This window comes from Hypanus sabinus, chromosome 8 (genome assembly GCF_030144855.1).
Source record: "Hypanus sabinus isolate sHypSab1 chromosome 8, sHypSab1.hap1, whole genome shotgun sequence".
Classification (NCBI taxonomy): domain Eukaryota; kingdom Metazoa; phylum Chordata; class Chondrichthyes; order Myliobatiformes; family Dasyatidae; genus Hypanus; species Hypanus sabinus.
Window position 1 is genome coordinate 5,078,498 of NC_082713.1, and position 27,188 is coordinate 5,105,685.

General features: G+C 45.9%; 1 protein-coding gene and 1 long non-coding RNA gene across 3 annotated transcripts in view; one reads left to right on the top strand and one right to left on the bottom strand.

The window, feature by feature from the left end:
• LOC132397903 (uncharacterized) lies at nucleotides 1–26,864 on the top strand. Its single transcript, XR_009513476.1, has 3 exons — nucleotides 1–125; nucleotides 24,818–24,888; nucleotides 26,385–26,864. It is a non-coding gene; the product is annotated as an uncharacterized LOC132397903 (long non-coding RNA).
• atp11c (ATPase phospholipid transporting 11C) overlaps nucleotides 1–27,188 on the bottom strand; it is a 208,025-nt gene that overhangs the window by 179,276 nt on the left and 1,561 nt on the right. The window lies entirely within an intron of this gene.

Below are 27,188 nucleotides of genomic sequence, written 5' to 3' on the forward strand. Positions count from 1 at the left end.
GAGCCCTTGATGCCAACCAGACCTCCTCCCCTGGCTTGAATGGCCTTACCTGTTGACGGAACCAATCAGCCTGCCGGGAATGCTGTTTCTGGGCATGCAGCAGAGAAGCCCTGGATCATCTCCAGGTAGGTTCGTAGCGCTGGATTAGCTGTTCAGCAACAGGAACTCCTATGTCGATCTCCTGATCAGGGAACAGCGGAGGCTGGAATCCTTTCTGGTAGTCAAAGGGAGACATACCCGGTGGAGCATGACGGGAGGTTATTGTAGACGATCTTTGCCCAAACCAATTGGGAGCTCCAGGACGTGGGGTTGGAAGAGGCAAGACAGTGCAGGGTTGTCTCCAACTCCTGGTTCACTCTCTCAGTCTGGCCATTAGATTGGGGTGGAAGCCAGACGAGAGGCTAGCCGTGGCTCCTACGAGAGAGCAGAAAGCCTTCCAAAAACAGGAAGTGAACTGTGGTTCATGATCTGACACTACGTCTTGAGAAAAGCCATGGAGACTGCCACACATGTTGAACCATGAGTGTGGCAATCTCACAAACCGATGGAAGCTTGGGGAGGGCAATGAAGTGGGTAGCCTTCGAAAATCGATCCAAAATGACCAAAATGGCAGTGTTTCCATTAGACATGGACAGACCAGTGATGAAATCTACTGACAGGTGGGACCAGATATGGATTTCAGCAAGATGTTTGACAAGGTACCCCATGCAAGGTTTATTGAGAAAGTAAGGAGGCATGGGATCCAAGGGGACAGAACTGGCTTGCCCACAGAAGGCAAAGATTGATTGTAGACGGGTCATATTCTGCATGGAGGTCAGTCACCAGTGGAGTGCCTCAGGGATCTGTTCTGGGACCCTTACTCTTCATGATTTTTATAAATGACCTGGATGAGGAAGTGGAGGGATGGGTTAGTAAGTTTGCTGATGACACAAAGGTTGGAGGTGTTGTGGATAGAGCGGAGGGCTGTCAGAGGTTACAGCGGGACATTGATAGGATGCAAAACTTGGCTGAGAAGTGGCAGATGGAGTTCAATCCAGATAAGTGTGAGGTAGTTCATTTTGGTAGGTCAAATATGATGGCTCTTGGGAGTATGGAGGATCAGAGGGATCTTGGGGTCCGAGTACATGGGATGCTCAAAGCAGCTGTGCAAGTTGACTCTGAGGTTAAGAAGGCATACGGTGCACTGGCTTTCATCAATCGTGGGATTGAGCTTAAGAACCGAGAGGTAAAGTTGCAGCTATATAGGACCCTGGTCAGACCACACTTGGAGTACTGTGCTCAGTTCTGGTCACACCACTACAAGAAGGATGTGGAAACCATAGAAAGGGTGCAGAGGAGATTTACAAGGATGTTGCCTGGATTGGGGAGCATGCCTTATGAAAACATGTTGAGTGAATTCAACCTTTTCTTCTTGGAGTGAAGGAGGATGAGAGGTGACCTGATAGAGGTGTATAAGATGATGAGACACATTGATCACGTGGATAGTCAGAGGGTTTTTCCCAGGGCTGAAATGGTTGCCGCACGAGGACACAGGTTTAACGTGCTGGAAAGTAGGTACAGAGAAGATGTCAGGGGTAAGCTTTGTTTACGCAGAGAGTGGTGAGTGCGTGGAATGGAGTGCCAACAACAGTGGTGGTGGATACGATAGGGTCTTTTCAGAGACTTTTGGATAGTTACATGGATCTTAGAAAAATAGAGGGCTACAGGGTAGCCTAGTAATTTCTAAGGTAGGGGACATGTTCAACACAACTTTGTGAGCTGAAGAGCCTGTTTTGTGCTATAGGTCTTCTATGTTTCTATGTAGAGGTGGTGGGGCTTAGGCCGTGGACATAACAGACCTGCAGGCCACTGCCATGATGTCTCGTTCTGAGCGCAGGTGGGACAGGCAGATACAAAGTCGTGAACATCCTGGGACATAGATGGCTACTAAAATTGTCTCTTTATAAATTCCTGAGTCTGTTGAATTCCCAAATGTCCCGCCAGATGGGAGGAGTGACCCTATTCCAACACTTTGGAATGCACCGCTGCAAAGACAAACAGCCTGTTGGCAGGTCCCTCATCTGAGCCTGGATCTAATTGTTGGACAGCCCTCATGTCTGCTGCTATTACCCAGATCACCGGAGCAGCGATACTGAGCAAGTAAAAATGGGCTCTAGATTGGCATTGTCCTCAGATCCGTCAAACTGCCTGAAGAGAGCATTGGCCTTTGTGTTCTTGCTGCTAGGTTGATAAGTGAGGATGAAATTGAACTGTGTGAAGAAGAGAACCCACCAGGCCTGACGAGAGTTGAGTCTCTTGGCATCCTGAATATAGGAGAGGTTCTTGTGACCTGTCCAGACCAAGAATGGATGCTCTGCCCCCTCCAGCCACTGTTGCCATTCCTCCTAGTTCCCAGCGTTGTAATTCCTCTCAGCTGGAGTCAAGCGACGGGAAAGAAAGGCACAGGGGTGCAGCTGGCTATCCGCAGACGAGCGCTGAGAGAGGACAGCTCCAATGCCTACATCGGATCTATCCACCTTGACAATGAATGTCTGAGATGGGTCTGCGTGTTGCAGCAGCAGAGCAGTGGTGAAATGTCGCTTTAATGCCGAAAATGCTTGGTCGGCACCGTCCGTCAAATGGAATCTTGCTGAGGTCTCTTTGGTGAGTGCATTAATTGGAGCCGCGATATAACCAAAATTCCAAATGAAACGGTGATAAAAGTTTGCAAATCCCATGAAGCACCATAGCTTTTTGACAGTGGGACGGTCTGAGCCACTCTGCAACTGCCTGAACTTTACTAGGGTCCATTTGAACACTAATGGGGTAAGTATATAGCCGCAAAATGACATCTAGTCTTTATGGAATTCACATTTTTCAGGCTTGGCGTACAGGTCATTTTCAAGAACGCATCTGAGTACTCTCCAGACATGCTGGACGTGCTCCTGTTGAGAGCGGGAATAGATGAGGATGTCATCTAAATACACAAACACAAATTGGTTCAACATGCCCCCGAGCACATCGCTAACCAAGGCCTGGAATACAGCGGGAGCGTTGACCAGACCAAAAGGTATTCATAGTGGCCATTAGAGGTGTTGAATGCCGTTTTCCACTCATCCCCTTCTCTTATGCGAATCAAATTGTAAGCATTGCGCAGATCAATTTTGGAAAATATAGTTGCTCCCTGGAGGTGCTCAAATGCCAGTAAGGACAGAGGGTAGCGGATCTTCACAGTGATGTTGTTCAGGGGCCGATAATCTATGCAAGGTCAGAGTTTTCCATTTTCCTTGTTCACACAAAAAAAAACAAACCCACTCCTGCTGGCGACGTTGATGGACGGATAAGCACCATGCTCAATGCTTCCTGAATGTATTCCTCCACGGTCACAATTTCAGGACAAGAGAGGGAAAAGAGCCAGTTCCAGGGAGGAGGTCTATGGCAGAGTCGTATGACTGGTGTGGGGGCAGGGTGGTGGGGTACAGGATGACAGTGGGAAACTTTGTCACATGGTGCGAGCAGAACCATCTGCAGCTCAATGTGAAAAAGACTAAGGAGCTGGTGGTGGACCTGAGGAGGGCTAAGGCACCAGTGACCCGTTTCCATCCAAGGGGTCAGTGTGGACATGGTGGACGATTACAAATACCTAGGGATATGAATGGACAATAAACTGGACTGGTCAAAGAACACTGAGACTGTCTACAAGAAGGGTCAGAGCCGCCTCTATTTCTGAGGAGACTGAACTCCTTTAACATCTGCCGGACGATGCTGAGGATGTTCTACGAGGCTGTGGTGGTCAATGCTATCATATTTGCTGAGCAAACACGAGGAAACCTGCAGATGCTGGAAATTGAAACAACACACACAAAATGCTGGTGTAACACAGCAGGCCAGGCAGCATCTATAAGGAGAAGCACTGTTGACGTTTCGGGCCGAGACCCTTCATCAGGACTAACTGAAAGAAAGATAGTAAGAGATTTGAAAGTAGTGGGGGGAGGGGGAAATGCGAAATGATAGGAGAAAACCGGAGGGAGTGGGATGAAGCTAAGAGCTGGAAAGGTGATTGGCGAAATTGATACAGAGCTGGAAAAGGAAAAGGATCATGGGACGGGAGGCCTCGGGAGAAAGAAGGGGGGAAGCACGAGAGGGAGACGGAGAACAGACAGAGTGATGGGCAGAGAGAGAGGAAAAGAAACAAACAACTAAATATGTCAGGGATGGGGTAAGAAGGGGACAAGGGGCATTAATGGAAGTTAGAGAACTCAATGTTCATGCCATCAGGTTGGAGGCTACCTCACTGGTATATAAGGAGTTGTTCCTCCAACCTGAGTTTGGATTCATTTTGACAGTAGAGGAGGCCATGGATAGACATATCAGAATGGGAATGGGACGTGGAATTAAAATGTGTGGCCACTGGGAGATCCTGCTTTTTCTGGCGGACCGAGCGTAGGTGTTCACTGAAACGGTCTCCCAGTCTGCGTCGGGTCTCACCAATATATAAAAGGCCACACCGGGAGCACCGGATGCAGTATATCACACCAGCTGACTCACAGGTGAAGTGTCACCTCACCTGGAAGGACTGTCTGGGGTCCTGAATGGTGATGAGGGAGGAAGTGTAAGTGCAGGTGTAGCACTTGTTCCGCTTACAAGGATAAGTGCCAGGAGGGAGATCGGTGGGAAGGGATGGGGGGGGACGAGTGGACAAGGGAGTCGTGTAGGGAGCGATCCCTGAAAAAAGCAGAAAGGGGGAGGGGGGAGGGAAAGATGTGCTTGGTAGTGGGGTCCCGTTGGAGGCGGCAGAAGTTACGGAGAATTACACATTGGACCTGGAGGCTGGTGGGGTGGTAGGTGAGGACAAGGGAAACCCTATCCCAAGTAGGGTGGCGGGCAGATGGGGTGAGGGCAGAAGTGTGGGAAATGGGAGAGATGCGTTTGAGAGCAGAGTTGATGTTGGAAGAAGGAAAGCCCCTCTGTTTAAAAAAGGAAGACATTTCCTTCATCCTGGAATGAAAAGCCTCATCCTGAGAGCAGATGCGGCGGAGACAGAGGAATTGTGAGAAGGGGATAGTCTTTTTGCAAGAGACAGGGTGGGAAGAGGAATAGTCCAGGTAGCTGTGAGAGTCTGTAGGCTTATAGTAGATATCAGTAGATAAGCTGTCTCAGTGCCGAATCCGTGGTTGTGACAGGATGTATCCCCATGTGAGGCTCATTCAAAAAGTAATGAGGCATGGAATCCAAGGACCTTGCTTTGTGGATCCAGAATTGGCTTGCCCACAGAAGGCAAAGGGTGGTTGTAGATGGTCTGTATTCTGCGTGGAGGTAAGTGACCAGTGGTGTTCCGCAGGGATCTGTTCTGGGACCCCTCCTCTTTGTAATGTTTTTTATAAATAACTTGGATGAGGAAGTAGAAGGGTGAGTTAGTAACAAAGTTGGAGGTGTTGAGGATAGAGTGGAAAGCTGTCAGAGGTTACAGTGCAACGTCAAAAGGATGCAGAACTGAGCTGAGAAGTGGCAGATGGAATTCAACCCAGATAAGTGTGAAGTGGTTAATTTCAGTAGTTCAAATTTGAAGACAGAATATAGTATTAATGCTAAGACTCTTGGCAATGTGGAGGATCAGAGGGATCTTAGGGTTCACATCCATAGGATACTCAATGCTGCTGCGCAGGTTGATAGTCTTGTTAAGAAGGTGTATGGTGTGCTGGCCTTCATCAATCATGGGATTGAGTTGAAGAACCATGAGGTAATGTTACAGCTATACAAGACCTTGGTCAGACCCCAGATGGAGTACTGTGTTCAGTTCTGGTAACCTCACTACAGGAAGGATGTGGATACTATAGACAGAGTGCAAAGGAGATTTACGAGGATGTTGCCTGGATTGGAGAGCATGCCTTGTGAGAATAGATTGAATGAACTGGCCTTTTCTCCTTGGAGTGACAGAGGATGAGAGGTGACCTGATATAGGTAAGCAAGCTGATGAGAAGCACTGATAGCCAGAGGCTTTTCCCCAGGGCTGAAATGGCTAATACGAGGGGGCATAGTTTTAAGGTGCTTGGAAGTAGGTATAAAGGTCAGGGGTAAGTTTTTCCATACAGAGAGTGGTGGATACATGGAATGCCGGTGAAGGTGGCAGAGGTAGATACAACAGGGTCTTTTCAGAGACTCTTAGATAGGTACATGGAGCTTAGAAAAATAGAGGGCTATATGCTAGGAAGATTCTAGACTAGGTTACATGGTTGGCACAACATTACAGGCCCTTTGGCCCACAATGAGCAGTAGATTTCTATGTTCTATGCTCTAAAGGACCTCAGTCTCCTCAGGAAGTACAGGTACCATATACAGCCTCTGCATTGGTGCTGTCATCCAGATGCACTCCCAGGTATCTGTCGGTCCTCACCACATCCATGTCCTCCGTATCAATAGTCTTCCTAAAGTCCATCACCATCTCCTGTGTCTTTCTAATGTTGAGCTGCAAATGATTCAGCTTTCCTTTTTGTTTATCCTCCCTCCCTAACTGTACCATTTAAATGGCTATGGTGTGTTCTTTGTGCTGGATGTTGGAAACCTGTTCAAAAGTGACACGTTGCATCTGAAAACAAGGGGGACCAATATTCTCACTGGCAGGTTTGTTAGAGCTGTTGAGAAGGGTTTAAACTAACTTGGCACAGGGGTGGGAACTGGAGTGAAGGGATTCAGGATAGGACAGATGGTTTAAAAAAAAATTACAGACAGCATGCAGTCAGATTGTCAGGAAGGGCAGGCAGGTGATGGGACTTAGTTGCATCCAACTGGCTGAGTATGAACACATTAGAGATGCAGAATCAGAAAGGATAGCAAATACGGTACTCAAGGTGTTGCATCTAAATGCACATAGCATAAGAAATAAGGTAGGTGCAATATTGCAGACTACCAGGTATGATGTTGTGGCCATAACTGAATCGTGGCTGAATGATGGTTGTAGATGGGAGCTGAATGTCCAAGGTTACACATTGTATCGGAGGGATAGGAAGGTAGGTAAAGGGGGTGGTGTGGCTCTACTGGTAAAGAATGGCATCAAATCAGTAGAAAGAAGTGACATAGGATCGAAAGATGTTGAATCATTGTGGGTTGAGTTAAGAAATTGTAAGGGTAAAAGGACATTGATGGCAGTTATATACAGGGATGTCGACCAGTAGCTGGGATGTAGGCCACAGGTTGCAACAAGAAATAGAAAAGGCAAATCAAAAGGGCAATGTTACGGTAGTCATGGGAGATTTTAACATGCAGATCGATTAGGAAAATCAGGTTGGTAATGGATCTCCAGAGAGCGAGTTTGTTGAATACCTAAGAGATAGATTTTTAGAGCAGTTTGTCGTTGAGCCTACTGGGGGATCAACTATCCTGGACTGGGTGTTGTTCGCCAGAAAGAATGACAATCTTCAAATCAGTGAATTCAAATGAATCAAGGATAGTGGAAGCGGTCTTTGTTCTTGCCGTGTGCTTGGGGGATGGAGGCTGCCATTTTGTAAAGACACTCTATTCATCATTTTGTCAGCTTGACATACTGGGCTTGATTAGTGTTTTAAAGAAGACACGAACACTCTTCAGGTAATCTGCTGGACTGGAGGTCATTTCCAAATAAGGAGTTATTTGTGAGGTGTTCTTTGGTTGGCTATAACATGCAGAATTGTGAATGCCTGAGGTGATTCGAGCTCATTGCTGACTGAGAACAAAGAGCCATGAGTCAGTAACTGTCCCTTGATGGGAAGAGGACAATAGGTGGATGCTGGCTTGGACCAGAGCCAATGACCAGGTGTTAAAGGCCAGACACATGACCTGCGGCCAATGACATGGGAATGCGACATTTGAATTGATAAGAAATGGAGATAAAAGTGGATGCTTTGTGTGTGCCGGTGGCGGTAACTTCGAAGAATAACCATCGCAGATACAAGCGAGAAGAACCCTGCGTGAAGCACATGGAGAGTGAATCGGGACCATGAGGAACAAGGAACGCCTGGCCAGCATAAATTCCTCTGCCCGGGTAATACCTTTGCTATTCTTTTACTATCCAGGAGAGTCAAGGATTGTCTTCAACTTGAAATTTGATAGGGAAGAAGTAAAGTCTAATGCTGCAGTATTTCAGTGGAGTAAGGAAAATTACAGTGATATGAGAGGGGAGTTGGCCAAAGTAAATTTTAAGGAGCTGCTGGCAGGGATGTAGGCAGAGCAGCAATGGCGTGTGTTCTGGGAAAAATGAAGAATGTGTAGGACATATGTATTCCAAAAATGAAGAAATACTCAAATGGTAAAATAGTACAATTGTGGCTGACAAGGAAAATCAAAGCTATTGAAAAGCAAACGAAAGCTCATACAACAAAGCAAAAATTAGTGGGAAGACAGAGGATTGAGAATGTTTTAAAAATCTACAGAGGGCAACTAAAAACATCATTAGAAGGGCAATGATGAAATATGAAAGCAAAATAGCAAATAATATTGAAGTGGATAGTAAATGTTTTTTTAATAATGTTAAAAATAAAAGAAAAATGAGAGTGGATGTAAGAAATGAGGTAGGAGAAATAGAGGGGGACAAGGAGATGGCTGATGAACTAAATGAGTATTTTGTGTCAGTCTTCACTGTGGAAGACACTAGCAGTGTGCCTGATGTTGTAGTTGTAAAGGAAGAGAAGTGGGAGCAATTACTATTACAAGAGAGAAGGTGCTCAAAAAGCTGTAAAAAGTACATAAGTCACCCAGACCAAAAGAACTCCACCCTAGGGTTCTGAAAGAGGTAGTGTTAACAGACTGTGGTGACATTAGAAATAACCTTTCAAAAATCTTGGACTCTGGCACAGTGCCAGAGGACTGGAAAATTAAAAATGCTACTCCACTCTTTAAGAAAGGAAGAAGACAGCAGAAAGGAAATTATAGACCAGTTGGCCCAATTTCAGTGGTTGGGAAGATGTTGGAGTCAATTGTTAAGAATGAGGTGATGAAGTACTTGGTGACACAAGACAAGATAGTACAAAGTCATCATGGTTTTCTTCGTGGAAAATCCTGCTCGATAAACCTGTTGGAATTGTTTGAGGAGATTACAAGTAGGATAGATAAAGAAGATGATGTAGCGGTGTGCTACACGCAGCGCTAAAATAACGACTCGGAGTCGGTAAACTGCAATTAAAGATGATTTTATTCGAACTTCATAGCCTTGCTTTAAAGCCTCCCTCATCCCACCCTCCCCGGGCGCGGATACTGTAAGGGACACGTACTCACAAACCCCCGCAGGCTTTTTCCATTTTTTGGTGAAGCAGACCTAGCGTCCTTTTGGGACTGGCCTTTGTTCCGGTGCGCTGGCTATTTGTGAGCCGGTTCGAGTGCGCTAGGAAGTGGGTCGCCACATAACCCCAAACCCAAAGAACCGGCGATACACCCCCCAATGTCCACAGTCTGGGCCAGACCCTGTTTGGGAGGTCGGCCTCTGCGCTGCGGTGCCGGAAACTTGACCGGTTGCGCCAGGTCCACATGGGCCGGTTTGAGTCGATCCACTGTGAAAACCTCCTCTCTCCCCCCAACGTCCAGCATGAACGTGGACCCGTTGTCCGGAGCACCGTAAACGGCCCCTCGTAGGGCCGTTGCAGCGGTGGCCGATGCCCACCCCTTCGTACAAACACAAACTTACTGTTCTGTAGGTCTTTGGGTACGCAGGTCGGGTTCTGCCCATGCTGCGAAGTGGGTATGGGGGCCAGGTCACCGAGCCTTTCGCGTAGTCTGCCCAAGACTGCTGCGGGTTCTTCCTCTTGCCCCCTTGGGGCTGGTATGAATTCCTTGGGGACGACCAGGGGTGCGCCGTACACCAACTCGGCCGACGAGGCGTGCAGATCGTCTTTGGGCGCCGTGCGGATGCCGAGTAGGACCCAGGGAAGATCGTCTGCCCAGTTAGCTCCTCGCAGGTGGGCCATGAGAGCCGACTTCAGGTGACGGTGGAAACGCCTCACTAGTCCGTTCGACTGTGGGTGGTAGGCAGTTGTGTGGCGCAGTTGAGTCCCCAAAAGGCTGGCCATAGCTGACCACAGGCTGGAGGTGAACTGGGCGCCTCTGTCGGAGGTAATGTGGGCTGGTACACCAAAGCGGGACACCCAGGTGGCGATCAGTGCCCAGGCGCAAGATTTGGAGGTGGTGTCAGTGAGCGGGATCGCCTCTGGCCATCTTGTGAACCAGTCCACGATAGTCAGGAGGTGCCATGCTCCGCGCGACACTGGCAGGGGGCCCACGATATCCACATGAATGTGGTCAAAACGCCGGTGGGTGGGGTGGAACTGCTGCAGCAGACCTTTGGTGTGCCGCTGCACCTTGGCCGTCTGGCAGTGCATGCACGTTCTGGCCCATTCACTGACCTGCTTGCGGAGTCCATGACAAACGAACCTGCTGGAGACCATCCGGACAACCGTCAAGTTATGAATGGAGTCGAAAACACGTCGCTGCCAAGGTGCCGGGACGACGGGACGGGGCTGGACGGTGGCGACGTCACAGAGCAGGGTCCTCTCACCTGGACCTACGGGGAGGTCCTGGAGCTGCAAACCGGAGACTGCGGTTCTATAACTCGGGATCTCCTCGTCTGCCTGCTGTACCTCTGCCAGCGCCTCAAAGTCTACCCCTTGGGAAAGGGCATGAATGTTAGGGCGAGAGAGCGCGTCCGCCACGACATTGTCCTTACCCGAGATGTGCCGGACATCTGTCGTGTATTCAGAGATGTAGGACAGGTGGCGCTGCTGGCAGGACGACCAGGGATCGGACACCTTCGTGAACATAAAGGTAAGCGGTTTGTGGTCCGTGAACGCGATGAAGGACCTACCTTCTAAGAGGTACCTGAAATACCGGATTGCCAGGTATAGTTCCCAGTCGAAAGCACTGTATTTGAGCTCGGGTGACCGCAGGTGTTTGCTGAAAAACGCCAGGGGTTGCCAGCGACCCGCGATGAGCTGCTCCAGTACCCCACTGACTACCGTGTTAGATGCGTCCACTGTGAGGGCGGCAGGGACGTCCATTTTGGGGTGCACCAGTATCGCGGCGTTCGCCAAGGCTTCCTTCGTTTGAATGAAAGTGGCGGCAGACTCCTCGTCCCAGGTAACGTCCTTGCCCGGACCCGAAAGCAGGGTGAACAGAGGGCGCATGATCCGGGCAGCTGAAGGGAGGAAGCGGTGGTAGAAATTGACCATACCTACAAATTCCTGAAGGCCTTTGATTGTGTTGGGTCGGGGGAAAATGGCGGACCGCATCTACCTTGGCGGGCAGAGAGGCTGCCCCGTCTTTAGTAATCCTGAGGCCCAGGAAGTCAATGGTGTCTAGCCTGAACTGGCATTTGGCCGGGTTGATTGTTAGACCGTATTCACTCAGCCAGGCATAGAGTTCACAGAGGTGGGACAGATGCTCCTGACGACTGCTGCTGGCTATGAGGATGTCATCCAAATAGATGAAAGCGAAGTCCAGTTCACATCCCACCGCGTCCATTAACCGCTGGAACGTCTGTGCGACATTCTTCAGGCCGAACGGCATGCGGAGGAACTCGAAAAGGCCGAACGGAGTGATGAGAGCCGTTTTAGGGACGTCGTCCGGATGCATCGGGATTTGATGGTATCCTCGGACAAGGTCTACCTTGGAGAAGATCCATGCGCCGTGCAGGTTTGCTGCAAAGTCCTGAATGTGCGGCACAGGGTAGCAGTCCGGTGTGGTAGCCTCATTCAGCCTGCAGTAGTCGCCGCACGTTCTCCAGCCCCCTGTCGCTTTGGGCACCATGTGCAGGGGGGAGGCCCATGGGCTGTCGGACCGCTGGATGATCCCCAATTCCTCCATCCTCTTGAACTCCTCCTTCGCCAGTCGGAGCTTGTCCGGGGTGGACGTGGAGGGGTGGTCCCTGGATCGGGATGTGGTGCTGTACGCCATGTCGGGGCATGGCTGTCGTGAGCTGGGAAATCCGCCAGGACCCTGGTGAAGTCGTTGTCGGACGGCGTGATGGAGTCGAGGTGAGGGGCTGGCAAATGGGCTTCTCTCAGGGAGAACGTCTGAAAGGTCTTGGCGTGGACCAGCCTCTGCCTCGGCAGGTCAACCAGTAGGCTGTGAGCCTGCAAAAAATCCGCACCCAGAAGCAGTTGGGCTACAGCAGCCAGTGTGAAGTCCCACATGAACTGGCTGGAGCAGAACTGCAGCTGCACCTGACGGGTGCCATAAGTCCTTACTGTGCTGCCGTTCACGGCCCTCGGGAGGGGACCCGGTGCCCTGTTGCGGGTGTCGTAACTCGTCGGAGGTAAGACGCTGATCTCGGCACCAGTGTTGACCAAAAAACGGTGTCCCGACCGCTTGTCCCACACATACAGGAGGCTATCCCGAAGGCCAGCCACTATTGCCATCAGAGGCGGCTGGCCCTGGCGTATCCCGTGAACTGGCAGGACGGGTGACAACGGTGGGCTTCTGCACCCCACCGCTGGTGGTAAAAACACCATTGTTCGTTGGGCTTCCCACCCCTGCCTCTGGGGTTAGCGGGCTCTGTGGCCGGGCCTGGACTGGTTTGCTGCCGGGAGCGTGGCCTGGTCATCTGTGCGATGGATGCCCCACTCACCTTCTTGGCGTTCCACAGCAAGTCTGCCCGGGCTGCCACCTTCCGGGGGCCGCTGAAATCCGCGTCGGACAGCAGCAGGCGTATGTCCTCGGGCAGCTGCTCCAGGAATGCCTGCTCAAACATAAGGCAGGGTGTGTGTCCGTTGGCCAGAGACAACATCTCATTCATTAAAGCCGATGGAGGTCTGTCTCCCAAGCCATCCAGATGCAGTAAACGGGCAGCTCGCTTGCGCCATGAGAGTCCAAAAGTCCTTAGGAGCAGGGCTTTGAATTCCGTGTACTTGCCGTCTGCCGGGGAGACTGTATGAACTCCTCGACCTGGGCCGCTGTGTCCTGGTCGAGGGAGCTCACCATGTAGTGGTAACGTGTGTCCTCTGAGATTACCTGCCGAACGTGGAATTGGACTTCTGCTTGCTGGAACCATAGGTGAGGTCGCAGCGCCCAGAAGCTTGGCAGTTTCAACGAAACCGCACGAACAGATGCGGCGTCAGTCAACTCCGGTCCAAAAATCGTTTGGACCTTCGGGGTCACCAATTGTAGCGGGGTGCTACACGCAGCGCTAAAATAACAACACGGAGTCGGTAAACTGCAAATAAAGATGATTTTATTCGAACTTCACAGCCTTGCTTTAAAGCCTCCCTCATCCCGCCCTCCCCGGGCGCGGATGCTGTAAGGGACACGTACTCACAAACCCCCACAGGCTTTTTCCCTTTGTTGGTGAAGCAGAGCTGGCGTCCTTTTGGGACTGGCCTTTGTGCCGGTGCGCTGGCTATTTGTGAGCCGGTTCGAGTGCGCTAGGAAGTGGGTCGCCACAATGCAGCAGATGTTGTATATCTGAACTTTCAGAAGGCCCGTGACGAGGTGTCACACATGGGGCTGAACACAAGTTCAGAGACCACGGTATTACAGGAAAATTACTAACATGGTTAGAACATTGGCTGATAGGCAGTGAGTGGGAATAAAAGGATCCTATTCTGGTTGGCTACCAGTGACTAGTGGCATTCCACAGGGGTCATCATTGGGACTTTTATGCTGTATATAAATGACTTAGATGATGGCTTTGTTGACAAGTTTACAGATGACGCAAAGATTGGTGGAGGGGCAGGTAATGTTGAGGAAACAGGTAAGCTGCAGAAGGACTTAGACAGATTAGGAGAATGGGCAAGAAAGTGGCAAATGAAATACAATGTTGGAAAATGCATGGTCATGCACTTCCTTTGTAGAAATGAATATGTAGATTATTTTCTAAATGGAGAAAATCCAGGAATCTGAGATGTCGGGGGATTTGGGAGTCCTTGTGCAAAACACGCTGAAGGTTAACTTGCAGGTTGAGTCAGTGGTGAGGAAGGCCAATGCCATGTTAGCCATTCATTTCAAGAAATACAGAATACAAAAGCAGGGATCTGATACTGAGGCTTTATAAGGTACTGATAAGGCCTCACCTTGATATTGTGAACAGTTTTGGGCCCTTCATCTTAGAAAAGATGTGCTGGCATCGGTGAGGGACCAGAGAAGGCTCATTAGGATGATTCCAGGAATGAAAAGGTTATCATACGAGGAACTTTTAATGGCTCTGGATCTGTACTTGCTGGAATTCAGAAGGATGGGGGGGGGGGGGGGGGGGTGTTTCATCGAAACCTTTCAAACGTTGAAACGCCTAGACAGAATAGAAGTGGAAAGGATGTTTCCCATGCTCTAGGACAAGAGTCCATACCCTCAGGATAGAGGGGCACTTTTTAAACTGGGTTGCAGAGAAATTTATTTGCCAAAGAGTGATGAATTTGTGGAATTTGTTACTACATGCAGCTGTGGAGGGCAGGTTGTTGGGTGGATTTAAGGCAGAGACTGATAGGTTTTTGACTGGACATAGCATCAAAGGTTATGGGGAGAACACCAGGAACTGAGGTTGAGGAGAAGATAAAAAAAAAGGATCAGCCTTGATTCAACAGCGGAGCAGATTCAATGGGCCAGATGGCTGAATTCTGCTCCTACTTCTTATGGTCTTATCTAAATAGAAGTAGCTTCTGGTCAGCAAGCAGATGACAGCATCATCGACTCCAATGTACTCCCGGCAGGTAAACTGCGGGGATTGAGGGCTGATCTGATCAGGGGTTAGAGCTGTGCCAAGACCAGTCTCTCTAGGGTCTTCATGATTTATTATGTTAGGGTCACTGGATGCAGTCATTCAAGACTTCTGATTGGCCCTTCTTGGGTATGGGAACCACAATGTTTTCCACACAGTCGGGACCCCTTCCAGGCTGAGAAGCAAATTGAAAATGGACTGGAGAACTCCACAAAGCTGGCCAGCACACACTCCTTCACAACCTCGGGGTTCACACTTTCCTGTCACAATGCTTTGCTGTGTCTGAGTTTCCCTAGAGCTCAGTAGTGAAGGTGAGTCCATGATGACTGGGGAGTTGGAAGGTGGGGTCTGGGGAAGGTGAAGCTCGAGACAATGGTAGCTGGTGTGTGGAAGGTAAGTGCAGGGCAAGGAGGGGATGTAGACAGGTGTAGCTTGTGTTGTTCATCCATGTATTGAACTAGAGGAGAGAGGGGAGGCATTGGTGCTGAGGGAGCACTAGGTGTCTCAGCACCCGACCGGTGTGTTGAGGGGGGAGTGAATAGGAAGGCAATTGTCAAACCTATTGAATAATTTACACCACCAGTGATCTGGATTCAATTCCTTGCCACATGCAAGTAGTTTGGAGGTTCTCCCTGTGAACCATAAGGGTTGCCTCTGGTTTCCTCTCACAGTCCAAATGTGTACCAGTTATTTGGTTAATTGGTCACTGTAAATTGTCCCGTGATTTGGCATGGGTTGAATGTGTAGGTTGCTGGAAGGTGTGGTTTGTTGGGCCAGAAGGGCCCGCACTGTACTCCATCTCCAAATAAATAAAGCAACACATTCTAATGTGTCAAACTTTATAATGATAATCAAAGTCATGGATATAATAATTTTCTGAAACGCAAGTCATATCAACCAATTTCTCCTTTGGACCTTCCATTAATCTGTCAATGCTCCAAAGAAATTAATGAAACATCTACTAATTGAATGAATGCATCTAGAATAATTAACCATGGATCTCTTGAACAACTTTGACCGCCTTAATATTGATACACTGAATAGTGAAACAAGAATGACCTAACAAAGGAGCAGTATAGGATACCAAGCAAACATCTCAACTGTGCACCAACCTGCCAGCAAATAAGAGCTTGAGTTAGTTGTTTGACAGATCCTCAGGACAGAGTACATGGAAGATAGATATATGCAATAGCAAACAAAATGCTAGAGGAACTCTGTGGATTGGGCAGCATCCATAGAGGAAAAAAGAACAGTCGTACTTTAGGGTCAAGACACTTTATTCAGGATGTATATACGAATTTAAGAGATATGTGCAAATTCTTTTAACCTGGATGACACACATTCTTGTCAAAACCTGGTCTTGGTCGAATGCCAAGTTATAAGACAATTTTGCACTCCTCCAATGTGATCTACTTCCTGTTTATTTTTGCCCATCATTTTTGTGCCACTCCTAAAAAAAATCCTCTTCCTCCTTCTATATATCATTTCTGCATAGTTCTTTCACTTTTCAATTGACAGTCACTGCCCACCCACTTCCACCAGTCTCTTCTCCAGGTGTCAGTTCATTGTTCCCTCAATATTGGTATTGGTTTATGATTATCACATGTACCAAGATAGAGAAAAGTTTGTCTTGTTCATACAGATCAAATCATTACATAGTGCACTGAGCTAGAACAAGGTAAAACAATAACAATGCAGAATAAAGAGTAAAAGCTTCCGAAAATGTGTAGTGCCGATAAATGGTGAAGTGCGAAACTATAACAAGGCATATTGTAAGGTCATGTGAGTCTGTATTATTGCAAAAGGTCAGTTCTACAGAATGGTAACAGCTGGACAGAATTTCTCCTTGGGCCTAGTGGTATGCACTTTCAGGCTTTTATATCTTCTGCCCAATGGAAGGGTGGCGAAGGGAGAATGTTTGGGGTGGGTGTGGTGTGTGATCACACCGGCTGCTTTACTGAAGCAGGGAGATGAACAGAGTTCATGGAAGGGAGACTGGTCGTTGTGATTTGTTAAGTTGTGTCTACAATTCTGCAGTTTCTTGGGACTGTGCAGAGCACTTGTATGCACTGAACCGTTATGCATCCAGACAGAATGCTTTCTATGGTCCACTGATAAAAATTGGTAAGGGTTGGAGGATACGCCAAGTCTTTTAGCCTCCTGAGGATCCAGAAGCATTGGCATATTTTCTTGGTCACAACATCAACATGCGAGACCAGGATAGGCAATTGGTGATGATCGCTCGAAAGAACTTAAAGCTCTCAATCCTCTCGCGTTTAATACCATTGATGCTGACAGCACCATATATGCTGACCCTTTTCTCAAGTTAATGACCAGTTCTTTTGTTTTGAAAACATTGAAGGAAAGGCTGTTGGCAGGACACAATGTCACTGGGCACTATCTCAATGTTATTTCAGATACAACCCAATATGGTGATATCATCATCAAACTTGTAAATGAAAGTGGAGTAAAATCTGACCACATAGGCGTGAGTGTAAAGGGAGCAGAGTACGGGGCTGAGGATGCAACCTTGTGGGGCATTAGTGCTTAAAATATAGAGGCAGAGGTGTTTCTGCCTAACATTACTGATTGCAGCCTGTTGGTCCAGAAGTCAGAGATCCGGTTGCAGATAGAGGCAGATGAAGAGTGTTACTATACAGAAAATGTTACCAATATGCAGAAAGTTTAGCTCTTCAAGACTGCTCTCCATTCTACCACCCCCAATCGTCTCAGCAGCCTGGCTGCTCTAGTCGCCCAACCCCAATTGTCTCGGCTTAATTGTCATTGCTTAAAGCCTGTGACTCAGCCCAAAACCCACTGACCAATTTCAGACACTTCAAAATGATCTTCAGTTGACTACAAGTGTTCCCAATGTAGCAGATTGTGGTTTTCTTGTCGGTACATACCTCTGTCCTATGGACAGAGATTAGCCTAGGGCAGGGGTCAGCAACCTGCGGCTCTTTCATCTCTGTGCTGCGGCTCCCTGTGGCTTTGGAAAATAAATGATGAGTATTTAATTAAAATGTATTTTAAAATGTATGTTTGTTAGTTTTTGAAATGTAATTCTAAATTTGAAGATTATGGTGATCTTGTACAATCTCAATAAAACGTTGTGGTGACCCATTTCCTGGCACATCCGAACCAGCTCACAATTAGCCAGCGTTCCGGCTAAGGGAGATAACCCACGGGGGTTTGTGAGTACGTGTCTTTTGGAGCATCCGTGCCCACGAGGGGCGGGTTGAGGGAGGCTTAAAAGCAAGGCTGTTTAGTTCGAATAAAGTTATCTTTGACTGCAGTTTACCGACTCTGTGTCGTTATTTTAGCGCTGCGTGTAGCACACCGCTACAACGTGTTTTTTATCGCTATTAATATACATCACCACTGCCAATGCCTGACACCCTCCAGTGCGCGATTTCTTTTAATTTTTCGATCCAAGGTAGGCTAACTATGGAGTAACCGTCAACCCAACGTCTTTTTTTCGGAGTTCAAAATGTTTTTGTTGCATGCAGAAATGTAATTTTGTTTTCTCTGCAGGAGTTCATTGATTTCATAAATGCAACACATTAGAGTTTGTTTATACATAGCATAAAGGCAAAAAAAAACGTTGTATGCAGTGTTATTTCATTTTAAATGTCAAACAGGTTTTGTGGCTCCCGGTGTTTTCTTTTCTGTGGGAAACGGGTCCATATGGCTCTTTCAGTGGTAAAGGTTGCCGACCCCTGGTCTAGGGAGTACTGGTCTCTAACGTAGCATTACACAATGTGGTCAGCATAGTTTCCTTCAGGGAAAATCCTGCCTGACGAACCTGTTGGAATTCTTTGAGGAGATTACAAGTAGGATAGATAAAGGGGGTTCAATGGATGTTGTATATTTGAACTTTCAGAAGGCTTTTGACAAGGTGCCACACATGAGGCTGCTTACCAAGTTATGAACCCATGCTATCACAGGAAGGTTTCTAACACGGTTAGAGCATTGGCTGATTGGTAGGAGGCAATGAGTGGGGAAAAAAGGATCCTTTTCTGGTTGGCTGCCAGTGACTAGTAGTATTCCACAGGGGTCGATGTTGGGACCACTTCCTTTTATGCTCTATATAAATGATTTAGACGATGGCTTTTTTGCTAAGTTTGTAGATGATATGAAGATTGGAGGAGGGGCAGGTAGTGTTGAGGAAATAGATAGGATACAGGACTTAGACAGGTTAAGAGAATGGGCAAGAAGGTGGCAAATGAAATACGATGCTGGAAAATGTAAGGTCATGCACTTTGGTAGTTGAAATAGATGTGCGGACTATTTTCTAAACAGAGAGAAAATCCAAGCATCTGAGATGCAGAGGGACTTGGGAGTCTTTGTGCAGAACACCCTAAAGGTTAACTTGCAGTTTGAGTCGATGGTGAGGAAGGCAAATGCCATGTTAGCATTCGTTTCAAGAGGTCCATAAGACCATAAAATATAGAAGCAGAAGTAAACCATTCCGCCCATCAAATCTGTTCTGCCATTCAATCATGGGTTAATCCAATTCTTCCAGTCATCCCCACTCCCCTGAAAGGGGAGCAAGGATGTGATGCTGAGGTTTATAGGGCACTGGTGAGGCCTCACCTTGATATTGTGAACAGTTTTGGGCCTCTCATCTTAGAAGAGATGTGCTGGCATTGGAGAGGGCCCAGAGGAGGTTCATAAGGATGATTCCAGGAATGGAACCATTCCAGGGACCTGAAATGGTTATCCTATGAGGAACGTTTGATGGCTGTAGCTCTGCAATCACTGGAATTCAGAAGGATGAGGGGGGAATGTCACTGAAACCTTTCAAATGTTAAAAGGCCTAGACAGAGTAGATGTGGAAAGGATGTTTCCCATAGTGGGAGAGTTTAAGAAGAGGACACAGCCTCAGGATAGAGGGGTGGCCTTTCAAAACAGAGATGCAGAGAAATTTCTTTAGCCAAAGGGTGGTGAACTTGTGGAATTTGTTGCCACATGCAGTTGTGAAGGCCAGGTTGGTGGATGTATTTAAGGCAGAGATTGATAGGTTCTTGATTGCACATGGCATCAAAGGTTACGGGGAGAAGGCCGGGAACTGGGGTTGAGGAGGAGGAGGAAAAAAAGGATCAGCCATGATTGAATGGCAGAGCAGACTCAATAGGAGTAGAATTAGGCCATCTGGCCCATATCTTATGGTCTTATTTACAATGTCCCTAAACTCATGAAAACTCTCGCTCCTTTGTTCCTCCAGCTTGAATTGTCCTAGGTACACAAACACACACAAACTATTGAAACACCCAGTTTGCAAATCTGTGAAACCGGAGAAAAAAAAACAATGAATTAATTTTTAGCTTTAGATACATTCTGATTACCGAACTTTCAACAATAAACTCAGGCAACTCAGCAAGTTACATGAACAAAGAGAGGATATCTATAGTTTAACAATGTAGCTTACTTCCTAATTACAGTTCCCTTCCTGTGGTCTCAAAATCCTCACACTGCCGACTATTAACCACAGCAAAAAACAAGATCACTGCAATATGTTAATATTGGTCGGCTTAATACATAATAGCTCAATTCTGAAAGACAAACTAACAAGATAATTCCTCTGCAAAACACAAAACACTGGAGGAATCCAGCAGGTTGAGCAGCATCTATGGAAATGAATAAACTGTCAACACTTGAGTTGGTACCCTTCATCAGGACAAATCCACTTTTTGGCCTAATCTTGGTTATGATGCAAAATGTTAGTAATCTTCCTAAGCTGAGTCACTCCTAATGTCAATCAAGTTCCTGTATCTAAACAGTCATACTAGAGCCTAAAGATTTACCATTGTTTGGTTGACTGCAAACTAGTTTGGATAGAATCTCCCATCAGCAAGTGCAGTTCATCAACCATACTCACATTCATTAATAATTCCTCAGAATGAAAGAGCATCCCTTTACAATAAATATTTACAACAGAGGGAGGCTAGAGGCAGACCACATTTTCAATATACTGGAAGTTTCAAGTGGAATTATTTGATCCCATCCATCGTGTTGAGAGAAAAGGAAGCTCATTCAGCATCAAACATGAAGGTAGAGGCTCAGCTGAGGAAGTGAAAGAAGTCCAATTTGGTTTATATTAAGAAAACTTCCTAGGATATCCACTGACAAGCAGAGAACAAGCTGAGACTGTGACAATTGATGGGATAAAATTAGAGATGGCAAAGAAAATAGCTCAACATTTTCAAGGTAAGAAAGAAGATAAAACCAAACTTGCCCGAATATTCGGGAGGAGAAGTTTGTGGAATTATACAACACAAGTAATTTTAAATAGGCAAACAATACAGGGAAAAAATGGCTTGCATACTGTTCATACAGATCAATTCATTACAATCAGAATCAGGTTTAATATCACTGGCATATAAAACCATAAGATATAGGAGCAGAATTAGGTCAGCTGGCCCATCGATCCTGCTCCACCACAGCTGATCCATTTTTCCTCTCAGCCTCAATCTCCTGTATCCCCCCTCCTCCCCACCCCGGTAACCCACCTCTGCCTTAAATATACATAAAGACCTGGCCTCCACAGATGCCTGTGGCAATGAATTCCACAGATCCATTCCCTGGCTAAAGGAATTCCTCATTTCTGTTCTAAACGGACACCCCTCTATTTTGAGGCCGTTCCTCTGGTCTTAGACTCTCCCACCAAAGGAACCATCCTCTCCACAGCCACCCTATCAAGGCCTTTCACCATTTGATAGATTTCAATTAGGTCACCTCTCAATTCTTCTGAATTCCAGTGAACACAGGCTTAGAGCCAATAAACAGTCTTCATGACAGGCCATCCAAACCTGGAAGCATTTTTGTGAACTTCCTTTGAACCTTCTCCAGTTTCAGCACATCCTTTCCAGGATGAGGTGCCAAAACCTGCTCAGAATTAACCAAGTGAGGCCTCAACAGTGTTTTATGTAGTCTCAATATTATATCCTTCCTTTTATACACTGGTCCTCATGAAATGAATGCTAGCATCGCATTTGCCTTCCTCTCAGACACAACCTGCAAATTAACCTTTAGGGAATCCTGCACAAGAACTCCCGAGTCCCTTTGCCTCAGTTTTGTCTTTTCTCTCTATTTAGAAAATAGTCAACCCGTTCATTTCTTCTACCAAAGTACATGATCGTACACTTCCCAACACCATATTCCATCTGCCACTCCTTTACCCATTCTCCTAATTGTCCAAGACCTTCTGTAGACTCCCTATTTCTTCAAAACTACCTGTCACTCTACCTATATTTGTGTTGTTTACAAACTTTGCAACAAAGCCATCAATTTCATCATCCAAATAATTGACATATAATGTGAAAAAAAGATGTGGTCCTAATACAGACCGATGTGAAACACCCTGGGTCACCAGCAGCCAGCCAGAAAAGGCTCCCTTTATTCCCACTCTTTGCCTCCTGCCAATCAGCCAATGCTTTATCCAAGTTAGAATCTTATCTGTAATATCATGGGCTCAGCTTGTTAAGCAGTCTCATGTGTGGCCCTTTATCAAAAGCCTACTCAAAATCTAAGTACACAGCATCAAAAGATTCTCCTACATTTGTCCTGCTTGGCATTTCTCCAAAGAATTCCAACAGATTGTTCAAGCAAGATTTTCCCTGAAGGAAACCATGCTGACTATGAATCCATGCTCTGCCTCAGAAGGCAGTGGAGTCCAATTCTCTGGATGCTTTCAAGAAAGAGCTAGGTAGAACTCTTAAAGATAGCGGAGTCAAGGGATATGGGGAGAAGGCAGGAACGGGGTACTGATTGTGGATGATCAGCCATGACTGTGAATGGCAGTGTTGGCTCGAAGGGCTGAATGGCCTACTCCTACACCTATTGTCTATTGACTACAGCTTATTTTATCATGTACCTCCAAGTACCCCAAAACCACACCCTTTCGACTTTAACATCTTCCCAAACAGAGGTCAGACTAACTGGCCTATAGTTTCCTTTCTCCTGCCTCTCTTCCTTCTTGACGAGTGGAGTGACATTTGCAATTTTTCAGTCTTCCGCAACCTTTCCAGAATCTAGTGATTATTGAAAGATCATTAGTAATGCTTCCACAATCTTTTCAGTCACCTCTTTCAAAACCGTGGGGTGTACGCTATCTATAGAGAGGAATAAACAATCGACATTTCATCTCAGCCCAACAAAGGGTATGTTTATTCATCTCTATAGATGCTGCCTGACCTGCTGAGTTCCTGCAGTATTTTATGTGTGTTACTGATACTTTGTGGCTTTGGAAGATAAACATATCAGTGCATGTTGTGACTTGCATTGCCCAACTATCTATTCTGAAACTAGCACAGAAATGACAGATGAGTTTGTCTGTTTCACTGATCCTGTTCAGTTCTATGTTCTATTTTTCTGCGAATTGCCACAAAATTTACACATATTACACTTCGCTTGATCAAAGATTAAATAATCTAACTAGCACTGTGTTCTTAGGGTGTGAAAAGTCTTCAGTGGAGTCTGGATTTATACTGCAAGCATTGCTCTCATACCAGTTAGTCGTTCACCTTAGACCCTCTTCCATTCATCTGGGTTACTACATTCATAGACAATGAACCACACCACCAAATCTGGTGCTTGGCACAAATCAGTGGAAATACTTTTGATAATTAACTCCCTCTCCTAAGGTGCTGCACACCAGCTTTGGAATCTCAATCAATTTATCAAATGTTTCTCCAACCATATGCAAAGTGACAGCAGACATTTAATAGGAGTCCTGATGAAGGTTCTCGCCCAAAACATCAACGGTTTATTCACCTCCATAGATGCTGTCTGACCTGCTAACTTACTATTTCAAGTATATGTAGAATATCTTGTGATTATAATAAGAGCCAAACTCTCATATCCAGCATCTTTGGCACATCCAGCAGGCTACAGAAAATGCCGAACTGCAGAAATCACTCACTGATCATCATTCTCTGAGCAGAAATGTTCTTTTAAAATGGACATTCTCAAACTATATAGAGGTCCAGGAACTGCAGTTCTGCAATTAGGAAACACTGTCGGGTGAGGTCACAGAATTTGCAATGGTTAATTAACTACAAGTTTTAGTTAAAATTAGTTAATAAATACCGATCTGTATTACAGATTTACAACCTGCCTGACCACGGGAGCTCCTGAACCACAGATAGATGATCAACTTCTACTGACTGACAGGCTGCCCATTTCACCGCCCCCACATGTGGAAAACAAATCAAAAGGAGCATGAACATTGATAGTAAATTATCACAATGGGTGCAATCTGTAAAATCACACTTAAATTCTAACTACACTGAAATTAATCTCATCGAATTCTGATTAATTTATCTAATTATTTCAAAATATTGCATGGCACAGGCCCCTTTGGCCAAACAGCCCACCTATTTAACCCGAGCCTAATCATCTACAGCTCAGCATCAGTAGGACAAAGGAGTCAGTGATAGACTTTAGGGAGACTAAGCCTGCACTGTTCCCTGTTACTACTGATGGTGAGGACCTACAAGTATTTGGGGGTGTACCTGGACAACAGACTTGAGCGCAGCACCAACACAAAGGCTACGTACGAGAAGGGCCAGAGTCACCTCTACTTCCTGAGGAGACTGAAGTCCTTTGGAATGTGCAGGACTCTCCTTCACGTTTTACCAGTTGTTGCCAGGACCATCTTCTATGCGATGGTGTGCTGGGGCATTGGCATCAACAGGGATGATACCAACAGGCTCAATAAACTGATTAGAAAGGCTGGCTTTGTTATAGGAGTCAAACTAAACACACTGGAAGCTGTGGTAGAACAAAGGACCCTACGGAAAACCCTGGCAATTCTGGACAATGTTTCTCACCCTCTGCATGCCCTTGGTTGAGGAGCAGCACATTTAGTAATAGACTGCCCTGCTCCGAAGAGTGCTATATGAGGACATTCTTACCTTCAGCCATTAAGCTCTATAATGAGTCAATCTATAGCCAGGGAACTGATGTCCATCCCCCACTCTTCAGTTTGAGATAACTTTTTTTTTATTCTTTCTTACTTCTCTTCTAATATTTGTATATTTGTATATCTGTGTACTTGTAATGCTACTGTGACACTGTAATATCCTTTGGGATCACTGAAGTATCTATCTAGTCATAAGACAATTTACAATGAATAATTAACCTACTAACTGGTACGTCTTTCTACAGTGGGAGGAAACAGGAGCACCTGGAGGAAACCCACACGTACACAGGGAGGAGAAACAAGCTCTTTATAAAAGGTGCTAGAATTGAACTGCAATGCCCTGAACAGTAATAGTGTCATGCTAACAGCTATGCTAGCGTAGAGCCCCAAATTTAGTGCCAGTTAAACGTTCCATCATTAAAAATGTACCATACTGAGCACTCAGCAAGGTTGTTACTGCCTGATATTCAATGACATTAAATGCAATTATTTTTAAATCATACAAAGCTTGCACAAATTTTATGAAGAATGTACAAGTTGCTTTGAAATATCAAAAAATCCTCAAGCCTCAAGATCATCAATCTAGAATCTTTCCATAAATTGTGCACATTAACGTAAAGCACCATGAACACATCAAGCAGTCAAATAATGACTGGCACTTGGGCATCACAGTGGCCGGAGAGCAAAAGCAGAATCCGTGAAATTTGCAGTGGTGAGATGTGTTCTAATCTTTAGTCCCTGAACTAATAATTATTTAAACTGTAAGGAATCACATCAGTGTCACAACATTGCAGTCAGTACAAGTTGCAATGTTAACCACAGAACTATGCCCAACTCAATCTCTCAGCATTCAATCTACATCTAATATAACAAAGTTGTTCCTGTTTCAACTAACATAGTTCTTCAGAACAAATTTGAAAAAGAGAACTATTGGGGGCAAACTATTGTGGAAATAAATTTGGCCCAAAATCTAAGAGTAAAATGAAGATAAACAGAAAGAAACTTGTGCAGATCATCATGCAATGGCAAAAATGTATTTCCATCATATCAAAGCAGAGATACTATTGCCCACTCACATGCTGATCTATATAGGATACAAATTAAACACAAATTGCTTAACGCAAGTGGAAACAAGAAAATTACTTGGAGGACTGGACTGGCCTGCTCTGCCAGTCAACAAGATCATAAATAGATCTTTCAGCTGGTCACCATTTTCATTCACCAACTCTCTCCATAAATTACTTTAATATCCAAAAATCTGCTGTAATCTTTTCAATCACATCCACTCTCAACTTCAAAGCTATAATATGCTGATGATACTTGGGTTTGATCTGAGAGTAAAAGTTCTAAATAACTTGCCTACTGATGTACAAGTGAATGGGCCGCACATCAAACATCCCCAAAAGGACCTTTAAAACCCTGCCCATGCCAACGATCCACAACGTGACCTGGATAATGTGGAACACATTCTATATCTTGGAACCATCTCTCAGCAAAGACATACCATACATTGATGAAATTCGTCAGTGCTCCAGCAAAAATTTTGGCTGTTAGAGGAAAAGAGCATTCAAAGATCAAGACTGTACATCAAGTACAAAGTTTACAATCTGCCAAGTAGTGTGATTACTGCTGTCAGACACGCAACAAAGAAACCCAGTTCAGCCATGCCAACCAAGGTGTCAGTTACTATTCACCTCATCACTGAACTTTTCCCAGAACCTTCACCCTCTTCATCTCATGCTTATTTATAATTATTGTGATATTTATTGCTTATTCATCATCATCTTTTCTCCTTTCTTTTTGTTTTTGCAGTTTGTTGCCTTGCACATTGGTTATTTGTCTGACCTGTTTGGATATATTATTGATTCCACTGGGTTTCTTGTACTTACTATGAACGCCCACAAGAAAATGAATCTCAGGGCTGTATATGGTAACGTATGTACTTTGTTAATAAATTTACATTGAACTCCTAATGTCTTTTAAAAGGTGTTTGTATTCCTGCCCCAACTACTTCAAATTCAAGTTTAACTGTCATTCAGCCATACAGAATACAGCCAAACAAAACAGCTTGTTCCTCATATACACTACCTTCTCAATGAAGTTGCTCCACCTCACTTTAAAACTATGTATACCTAAGACACAGACTATCTGCAGCATGCACCCGAGAGCTGAAGAGTTACACTTACAGCATCTCTGTAGTCCTTCATATCCATTGACAGCAGAGCCATCCCAACACACTATCCACTCTCCAGCACGATCTCCAGCACTGATCACATTCAGTCAGCACACTTGAGTGCATGCCAACAGGAAGAATCAAACACACACACACACTTACTTCATGCTGGGTTCTGACATTGTACCAAACTCCCAGAGAATAGGCAGAGGAAACAACTCAAAAACTAATCTAGCTTCAGGAAGTGTCACACACCCCTCGGACAACCTTAGATGTCTAATATCAGAGGGCATGCATTTACAATGAGTGGAGGTCAGGTCTGAGGAGATGTGTGGGGCAAAAGTTATTTTTTTTAAATGTGGAGGCGAAGACAGATGTTTAAGAGGGTGCTGAATGTGCAGGAAATGGAATGATGTGTAGATAGAAGGGACTAGTTGAGTGGA